The sequence below is a fragment of the Bos taurus genome, chromosome 18 (assembly GCF_002263795.3).
Source record: "Bos taurus isolate L1 Dominette 01449 registration number 42190680 breed Hereford chromosome 18, ARS-UCD2.0, whole genome shotgun sequence".
Classification (NCBI taxonomy): domain Eukaryota; kingdom Metazoa; phylum Chordata; class Mammalia; order Artiodactyla; family Bovidae; genus Bos; species Bos taurus.
In genome coordinates, this window is record NC_037345.1 from 52,000,811 (window position 1) to 52,011,546 (window position 10,736).

The following is a 10,736-nucleotide window of genomic DNA, read 5'->3' on the forward strand; positions in this document are numbered from 1 at the left end:
CTGTTGTGAATGCAGCTGCAATGAATATGGGTGTACAAACATCAGTTGGGGACCTTTCTTTCAATTCTTTGGTATTTATACTAAGTCCGATCCTAACTTTGAATATTGCAAACCGTTGTGGATTGTTCCCCTCACTTTCTTGTTTTCAAATACGTGATCCAGGCTGTCTGTCAATTTCTGTGTGACTCCTTGAGAGGCAAGTGCTCAAGACTGTGGGACTCTACAGCTGTGGAAGGGAAGCCAAGGGGGCAGAGCTGGGCAGGGGGAAAAGCTGGGCTGTGGTTCAGCCCCACGAAGGGCTCAGGCCACCTTGGGGAAGCTCTAGTGTGTGGGTTCTTAGCAGCTTCTTCATGAACCTGCTAAGATGAAAAGCAAGTTCTTCATCCCTAAAAAGATCTTAGTGATAAATCACAGCAACTACCATCCTCTACTCATTCTCTTTTTAGTGTATTTTTTTTTTCCATCTCCAGAGCTTGAAATAAAGATAAATTTTAAGAATGTTTGAGATGAAATAAATTCACCTGAATCTGATCATTGATTCCTCAGTGGGAAGGATTTGGTGAAACAACATTTCTGCCTTTTGGAAGTTAAACATCCTTATCTTAATTAATTAAATGACATTATTTTAATTAATTTATTTAGCTGTGTTGGGTCTTAACTGCAGCATGCAGGATCATCGCTGTATCATTCAGGATCTTTCCTTACAGCACACAGGCTCTCTAGTTGTGGCTTGAGGGCTCAGTAGTTGCTGCAAGTGAGCTTAATTGCTCTGAGGCACATAGGATCTTAGTTCCCCGGCCAGGGATCGAACTGTCATCTCCAGCCTTGCAAGGTGAATTTACCAGGGAAGTCCCAATGTTCCTACTTAAAGCGAATAATTTTTAAGAATTTAAATTTGCGTTTAATATCCAAACATTCAAGTTTCTAGAGTTTAGATTTGAGTCCCATATTCAAATTACATGGCTAGGTCCATGGGTTGAATTAAGAATGCAAAAAAAAGTTAGATGAAAGGATTCTTCGTTTTCCTTCTCTTCTAGTTATTTCTTGACATTTTTCCTTCATAGTTTAAATGGAGGTAGAAGATAAATTCAGACCAATAATTAATGGATCTGGATTCATCTATGTTCACCTGAAGTAACACCTGGGACAGTCCCTCCAACCCACCACCTTATTTTTCACAAAAATGTATTCAGTGATCCAATTAGTTTTGTAATAGCTTTCCATGTTCTGGCCCTGATTATTTTTCTTTTTTTGACTTTTCAGGGTTTTAGTTCCCTGACCAGTTTGAACCTGGGGCTACAGCAGTGAAAGCACCGAGTCCTAACCACTGGACTGCCAAGGAATTCCCTGTGTTTCCTTCTTGATAGATGTCAGATAGGATTAATTTTTTAAAAATTTTAACACCTTAAAACAACATGTACATAACAAGTAATTAATTTTTCGAATAGTTTTTATGCTGATGAAATTTATAAGGCAATAATTAGCAACTACTGTAATAATATAGTTAACAGACTATTGTGTAATACTCTTTCATTTCCACCCACCTACATTCTTTGTGGATTACTAACACCCTAATCAAGAGTGCCTGATGAACTATGGAATGAGGTTTGTGACATTGTACAGGAGACAGGGATCAAGACCATCCCCATGGAAAAGAAATGCAAAAAAGCAAAATGGCTGTCTGGGGAGGCCTTACAAGTAGCTGTGAAAAGAAGAGAAGCGAAAAGCAAAGGAGAAAAGGAAAGATATAAGCATCTGAATGCAGAGTTCCAAAGAATAGCAAGAAGAGATAAGAAAGCCTTCCTCAGCGATCAATGCAAAGAAATAGGAGGAAAACAACAGAATGGGAAAGACTAGAGATCTCTTCAAGAAAATTAGAGATACCAAGGGAACACTTCATGCAAAGATGGGCTCAATAAAGGACAGAAATGGTATGGACCTAACAGAAGCAGAAGATATTAAGAAGAGGTGGCAAGAATACACAGAAGAACTGTACAAAAAAGATCTTCACAACCCAGATAATCACGATGATGTGATCACTGACCTAAAGCCCGACATCCTGGAATGTGAAGTCAAGTGGGCCTTAGAAAGCATCACTAGGAACAAAGCTAGTGGAGGTGATGGCATTCCAGTTGAGCTATTCCAAATCCTGAAAGATGATGCTGTGAAAGTGCTGCACTCAATATGCCAGCAAATTTGGAAAACTCAGCAGTGGCCACAGGACCGGAAAAGGTCAGTTTTCATTCCAATCCCAAAGAAAGGCAATGCCAAAGAATGCTCAAACTACTGCACAATTGCGCTCATCTCACACGCTAGTAAAGTAATGCTTAAAATTCTCCAAGCCAGGCTTCAGCAATATGTGAACCGTGAACTTGCAGATGTTCAAGCTGGCTTTAGAAAAGGCAGAGGAACCAGAGATCAAATTGCCAACATCCACTGGATCATCAAAAAAGCAAGAGAGTTCCAGAAAAAACATCTATTTCTGCTTTATTGACTATGTCAAAGCCTTTGACTGTGTGGATCACAATAAACTGTGGAAAATTCTGAAAGAGATGGGAACACCAGACCACCTGCCCTGCCTCTTGAGAAACCTATATGCAGGTCAGGAAGCAACAGTTAGAACTGGACATGGAACAACAGACTGGTTCCAAATAGGAAAAGGAGTACGTCAAGGCTGTATATTGTCATCCTGCTTATTTAACTTATACGCAGAGTACATCATGAGAAACGCTGGACTGGAAGAAGCACAAGCTGGAATCAAGATTGCTGGGAGAAATATCAATAACCTCAGATATGCAGATGACATCACCCTTATGGCAGAAAGTGAAGAGGAACTAAAAAGCCTCTTGATGAAAGTGAAAGTAGAGAGTGAAAAAGTTGGCTTAAAGCTCAACATTCAGAAAACGAAGATCATGGCATCTGGTCCCATCACTTCATGGGAAATAGATGGGGAAACAGTGTTAGACTTTATTTTTTGGGGCTCCAAAATCACTGCAGATGATTTCTGCGGCCATGAAATTAAAAGTCGCTTACTCTTTGGAAGGAAAGTTATGACCAACCTAGATAGCATATTCAAAAGCAGAGACATTGCTTTGCCAACAAAGGTCTGTCTAGTCAAGGCTATGTTTTTTCCTGTGGTCATGTATGGATGTGAGAGTTGGACTGTGAAGAAGGCTGAGCACCGAAGAATTGATGCTTTTGAACTGTGGTGTTGGAGAAGACTCTTGAGAGTCCCTTGGACTGCAAGGAGATCCACCAGTGCATTCTGAAGGAGATCAGCCCTGGGATTTCTTTGGAAGGAATGATGTTAAAGCTGAAACTCCAGTACTTTGGCCACCTCATGCAAAGAGTTGACTCATTGGAAAAGACTCTGATGCTGGGAGGGATTGGGGACAGGAGGAAGAGGGGACAACAGAGGATGAGATGGCTGGATGGCATCACTGACTCGATGGACATGAGTCTCAGTGAACTCCGGGAATTGGTGATGGACAGGGAGGCCTGGCGTGCTGCGATTCATGGGGTTACAAAGAGTCGGACACGACTGAGCGACTGAACTGAACTGAACACCCTAATCAAATGTTAGTTATTATATAGTGATTTAGGCCAAGTGAAAGCATATATGGGTTTAAATTTGGAATTCAGTATTTCTAGTCTGGTATAGTAAATAATTAGCAGAAACTATGAATTGCAATATGAAACACTGAATGTGGCCAAAGCACAGATACCAATAGGGATTTTTTAAAAAGATGTTTTGTGTGTCTCTGTGTGCGAGCGCGCGTGCTGTGCTCAGTCATGTCTGACTCCTTACAACCCCATGGGCCTGTTTGTCCATGGGATTTCCTAGGCAAGAATACTGGAGTGGGTTGCCATTTCCTATTCCAGCGGATCTTTCTGACCCAGGGATCGAACCTGTGTCTCCTGCATTGCAGGTGGATTCTTTACCCCTGAGCCACTGGAGAAGACCAATTTATGGTTCAGTTCAGTTCAGTTCAATTCAGTCACTCAGTCGTGTCTGACTCTTTGCGACCCCATGAATTGCAGCATGCCAGGCCTCCTTGTCCATCACCAACTCCCGGAGTTCACTCAAACTCACGTTCATCAAGTCGGTGATGCCATACAGCCATCTCATCCTTTGTCATCCCCTTTTCCTCCTGCCCCCAATCCCTCCCAGCATCAGAGTCTTTTTCCAGTGAGTCAACTCTTCGCATGAGTTGGCCAAAGTACTGGAGTTTCAGCTTTAGCATCATTCCTTCCAAAGAACTACTGATCTCCTTTAGAATGGACTGGTTGGATCTCCATGCAGTCCAAGGGACTCTCAAGAGTCTTCTCCAATACTACAGTTCAAAAGTATCAATTCTTCGGTGCTCAGCTTTCTTCACAGTCCAACTCTCACATCCATACATGACCACTGGAAAAACCATAGCCTTGACTAGACAGACCTTTGTTGGCAAAGTAATGTCTCTGCTTTTGAATATGCTATCTAGGTTGGTCATAACTTTCCTTCCAAGGACTAAGCGACTTTTAATTTCATGGCTGCAATCACCATTTGCAGTGATTTTGGAGCCCTAAAAAATAAAGTCTGACACTGTTTCCACTGTTTCCCCATGTATTTCTCATGAAGTGATGGGACCAGATGCCATGATCTTCGTTTTCTGAATGTTGAACTTTAAGCCAACTTTTTCACTCTCTACTTTCACTTTCATCAAGAGGCTTTTTAGTTCCTCTTCACTTTCTGCCATAAGGGTGATGTCATCTGCATATCTGAGGTTATTGATATTTCTCCCGGCAATCTTGATTCCAGCTTGTGCTTCTTCCAGTCCAGTGTTTCTCATGATGTACTCTGCGTATAAGTTAAATAAGCAGGATGACAATATACAGCCTTGACGTACTCCTTTTCCTATTTGGAACCAGTCTGTTGTTCCATGTCCAGTTCTAACTGTTGCTTCCTGACCTGCATATAGGTTTCTCAAGAGGCAGGGCAGGTGGTCTGGTGTTCCCATCTCTTTCAGAATTTTCCACAGTTTATTGTGATCCACACAGTCAAAGGCTTTGACATAGTCAATAAAGCAGAAATAGATGTTTTTCTGGAACTCTCTTGCTTTTTCCATGATCCAGTGGATGTTGGCAATTTGATCTCTGGTTCCTCTGCCTTTTCTAAAGCCAGCTTGAACATCTGGAAGTTCACGGTTCACATATTGCTGAAGCCTGGCTTGGAGAATTTTGAGCATTACTTTACTAGCGTGTGAGATGAGTGCAATTGTGCAGTAGGTTGAGCATTCTTTGGCATTGCCTTTCTTTGGGATTGGAATGAAAACTGACCTTTTCTGGTCCTGTGGCCACTGCTGAGTTTTCCACATTTGCTGGCACTTTTGCTCTATTTACCTACTACTGTTGAACCAGTAAAAGCAAGTGGCAGATATCATTTTGCTTAACTTCTAAATATAAATCCTGGAGTAGGCAATGATCTTTTCCAAGTATGACTCTCCATCTCCCTCTCTGAAGGCTATCTTTTTAAATTGAAGTATCGTTGATTCACAATGTTTTGTTAGTTTCAGTTTTTTAGCAAAGTGATTCTGTTATACAAACACATACATATTCTGATTTGGATTCTTTTCCACTATAGGTTATTACAAGATATTGAATATAGTTCCCTGTGCTATACGGTAGGTCCTTGTTGTTTATCTACTTTATGCATATTAGTGTGTATCCTTTAATCCCAAACCCCTGCTTTTTTCTCTTTTCCCTTTGGTAACCATAAGTTTGTTTCCATGTTTGTGAGTCCATTTCTGTTTTGTAAATAAGTTCATTTGTATCTTTTTTTTAGATTCTATATATGTGATATCATAAGATACCTGTCTCTCTCTGACTTACTGCTCTTAGTATGATCATCTCTAGGTCCATCTGTGTTGTTGCAAGTGGCATTATTTCATTCTTTCTTATGTTTAAGATTACATTGTGTGTGTGTGTGTATATATATACTGGAGAAGGAAATGGCAACCCACTCCAGTACTCTTGCCTGGAAATTCCATGGACGGAGGAGCCTGGTAAGCTCCATGGGGTCACAAAGAGTCGGACATGACTGAGGGACTTCACTTTCACTTTCATATATACATACATATGTGTGTGTGTATATGTATATATACACACCCCACATCTTCTTTTTTAAAACATTAAAAAAAAACTTTTTATTTTATATTGCAGTTAATTCAGTTAACAGTGTTGTGATACTTTCAAGTGTGCAGCAAAGCAACTCAGCCACACATATTCACGCATCCATTCTCCCCCAGACTCCCCTCCCATCCAGGCTGCCACATAATATTGAGCAAAGTTCCCTGTGCTATGCAGTCAGTCCTTGTCAGTTATCAATTTTATTATTATTTTTTAAATGTTTATTAATTATTTATTTGGCTGCACCAGATCTTAGTTACAGCATGTGGGATTTTTAGTTGTGGCACATGGGATCTAGTCCCCTGACCAGGGATCGAATCTGGGCCTCCTGAATGGGCAGTGCAGAGTCTTAGCCACTGGACCATCAAGAAAGTTCCTTGGTTATCCATTTTAAATATAGCAGTGTGTACATATCAATCCTAAAATTCCCTAACTATCCCTTCCTCCTACCCTTCCCCCTGGTAACCATAAGTTTGGTCTCTAAGTATGTGACCCCATTTCTGTTTTGTAAATAAGTTCATTTTATACCACATCTTGTCTATTCATCTGTTGGACACTTAGGTTCTGCAGGCTATTTTTAAAGAGCTAAATGATTTGAAACTCAGTCATCTATCTCCCATTCACACAATAACTGCAATAATAATGAAGGGCCAACGAAGAGAAATATTCACAAACATGAACTTTTGCCCACAAAAAGTTATAGGTTTGCGGCACAATATCCATTAAAACCCTTTGGAGAATCTATTTGATTTGTGTGATCAAGATCAAAGTCCAACCAGACAGGCCCAGATGCCTTGAGGCAAGAGGTACCCAGTGCAGGCATGAGGTCAGGCATGAGGTCGGGCACTACCGTGGGTTGTGCCCATGTAGAATTGACCAGAATTCATGCAGGGACGGTTGCCACAGCAGGGAATCAAGAGAAACAAGTTTCCCAAGGCCCCAGGCACAGGTGAGGCTGAGAGGCTATGAATGAAGTAGCACCTAAGACCTGACTGAACGCTCCCCTAATTAAACTCTTCTACACAATTACCTGAGCCTGGTGATGATTAGAGTTTAGCTCCTAAACTACTGACACTATTATCATTAGTGATTAACTATCTATTACAAGTTTCTATTTGTTCTTGTCGATTCTTTAAGTTGTATCTTTCTAGGAATTTGTTATGTCATCTGTTCCCTTTCTCCCCACCCCCCTTTAAAAAAACTATTTATTTGGCTGCAACAGGTCTTGGTTGCCACCTGTGGGATCTTGTTCCCTGATCAGTGATCAAACCCACCCCCCCGCATTGGGAGTGTGGAAGCTTAGCCACTAGAACACCAGGGAAGTCCCTTCCTTCCTTCCTTTCAGTGCTTTCTACTTAATTAGCTCATGCTTCACTAATTCACTTGCTTTGCTCCAATTTCTGTTACTCATTCTGGTATTCTGTTTTGAACTTATGTACTAAGTTTAATACCTAATTTTCTTGGTGTTCTACTTATGTTGTTTGTTGTTTTTGCCACTGTAATGCATAGTGGCTTGTTCCCTTACATTAAATTTGGGGCTGTCTATAAAAGCTCTTCAAAGTATGAATGGAAGTTACAATCCTCCAGAGAATTTCCTTGATGATTTTTCCAAACACCCTGGCACTCCAAGCCCAGGATCAATTTTATACTAATTTCTCAGCCTGAATTTCCCAGAACATGCTAGCAATATAAATCAAGGTACTAACAAAATACTAAGAGAGGTAGACAGTAATTTGGGGTCCCCTGGTGGCTCAGACAGTAAAGAATCTGCTGCCTGCAAAGCAGGAGACACAGATTTCATCCCTGGGTTGGGAAGATCCCCTGGAGAAGGGAATGGCAGCCCACTCCGCTATTCTTGCCTGGGGAATTCCATGGACAAAGGAACCTGGTGGGCTATAGTCCATGGGATTGCAAAGAGTCAAATACAGCTGATCGACTAACACTTTCACTTACACAGCAATTTACACAAAGGATCTTATATCATGCCCTCCCTTGGCTTATTCCAAAAAAGGAAGGTTGGTTTAACATTTAAAAAATCAATGTATGCTACCATGTTATCAAAATAAAGAAGAAAAATTTTATGGTCGTATTAGTAGACACAGAAAAGACATCTGATTAAAAAAAAAACAGAAAATTATAATAATAATTATGAAGTTTTTTTAGCAAACTAATAATTGAAATGAACTTATTTCTTTGAATTAAGAGTGTGTGTTTTTTAAAAAGAAGTTAGAGCAAACATCATATTAAATAACCCACCCAACAAACAACCCACTCAGCAAACATACACAATGCCCATCACACATAGTCAGAGATATATGCTGACATGTTACATGCATAGATGGGCATACATACACACATGACACAGAATGACAGATACGCCGCAGGCCTGTCACCACCACACAATAGTCACACTCTAGCCCTGTCATGCTACACACAAACACACACACACTTTCACCACAGTCACAGATTCATCCCAATCCTGTCATCCTGTCCCTTCTCTCTGGCGCACACATATGGCCTTGTCACATGGTCATAGAAAACACTCCAGCTCCATCATAAGCAACAGATAAGCTCATACAAAGTTTATGGATGTTGGCTTAAAACTCAACATTCAAAAAACTAAAGTTATGGCATCCAGGCCCATCACTTCATGGCAAATAGAAGGGATAACAATGGAAACAGTGAGAGACTTTATTTTCTTGGGCTCCAAAATCACTGCAGATGGTGACTGCAGCCATGAAATTAAAAGACGCTTCCTCCTTGGAAGAAAAGCTATGACCAACCTAGACGGCATCTTAAAAGGCAGAGACATGGCCGACAAAGGTCCGTCTTGTCAAAGCTATGGTTTTTCCAGTAGTCATGTATGGATGTGAAAGTTGGGTCATAAAGAAAGCTGAGTGACAAAGAATTGATATTTTTGAACTGTGGTATTGGAGAAGACTGAGAGCTCTTTGGACTGCAAGGAGATCCAACCAGTCCATCCTAAAGGAAATCAGTCTTGAATATTCATTGGAAGGACTGATGCTGAAGCTGAAGATCCAATACTTTGGCCACCTGATGTGAATAACTGACTCATTAGAAAAGACCCAGATGCTGGGAAAGATTGAAGGCAGGAGGAGAAGGGGATGACAGAGGATGAGATGGTTGGATGGCATCACCAACTTGACAGACATAAGTTTGAGCAGACTCCGGGGGTTGGTGAAGGACAGGGAAGCCTGGAGTGCCACAGTCTGTGGGGTTGCAAAGAGCCGGACACGACTGAGCGACTGAGCTTAATTGAAGCTCATACAATGTATTTTACATGCAGCTACAAAAACAAACTGGCCACTTCGTAGGCACAGGTGCCTGCTTACACACACCCACACACCCAATTCCAGCTGTCACAGGACATCTCAGCCCTGTCGTGTGCACAGTCATGCAAATACAACATCACTTTCATACAGTGTGACACACTTTTGGCCCTACTACGTGCACAGTGTTCACACACAGCTCTTACACCACACCTGTCCCTCACGGTCACGGAAGCACACTCCGACGTCGTCCCATACCTGACTGCATCACACGCAACCAGGAAACACCCTCACCTGTTTTGACCACCCCTCCCTTCTTGTCTGTCACATCATCACCTCCCTCGCAACTTGCGTTCACCTGGACAGCTACCCTCCTCTCACCCCCGGCGCCGGCTGGGGTCCGAGTTAGCAAAGTCCTCCCTTTCACGCCCTACATCGATTTCTGTTTCCACTGGACCGGCTCACAACCGGAGCCCAAGGACCACAAGACCGCTCTAGTCATTCGCGTCCTGTGACCTGTGGGAAATGTAGTCCAGAGCCGGGAAAGCAGAAGACACCGGAAGCCTAAGGGCCTTGGGGCATCCTCGCCGCGGAGTTTTCTGGGAGTTGTAGTCGGGGCTCATAGTGCGCAGGCGCCGAATCTGGCCCTCCTTGGCCTTGGGTACCAAGGGTGAGCATTCCAAGGCCAGCAGGTGCTGGACGATATGAGTGCCTGTGCACCTTTGCGCTCCGGAAGGCCCAGTGTAGGCTGAAGGTCCCTTCAGGCGCGCCAGCTTCTGGAGTCCCAGCAGGAGTGTGTGTGTGTGTTGACTCTGGGTTGCTGTGACAGGTGAGGGATAGATTGAATGGCTTTGGATGGGTGTGGCAGTGTTCTGGAGCTGGTTCCTACAGTCAGATGCTCAGAAAAATTGAAACGTGTTAACACAACCATTGATCTGGAGTGCCTCGTCCTGCACTGGCTTGAAGCAAGGCTTCGGTTCCTGGCCAGAGAGCAAGGTCCAGTCCAGGAGGTGAGAGCACTGAATCCCAGCCACTAGGCTAATGGACAGTGACAAGGCCCTGGCCCTTAAGCTTTGCAGAAAAAGAATTCTCACAATGATGGAAAGTAGTGTAACAAAGTATTTATTAGGAGGAAAAAAAGAGTACAATATACGTGGATAGACATGTGGGCAGACTCAGTTGCTGAGTCTCCCCTTCATGGAAGTTTGAATTACTTATATGGAGCATTTCTTCTGGTTTTCTGCCGGGAGCCGGTGAGGCATTCCACTCGAGACAAAG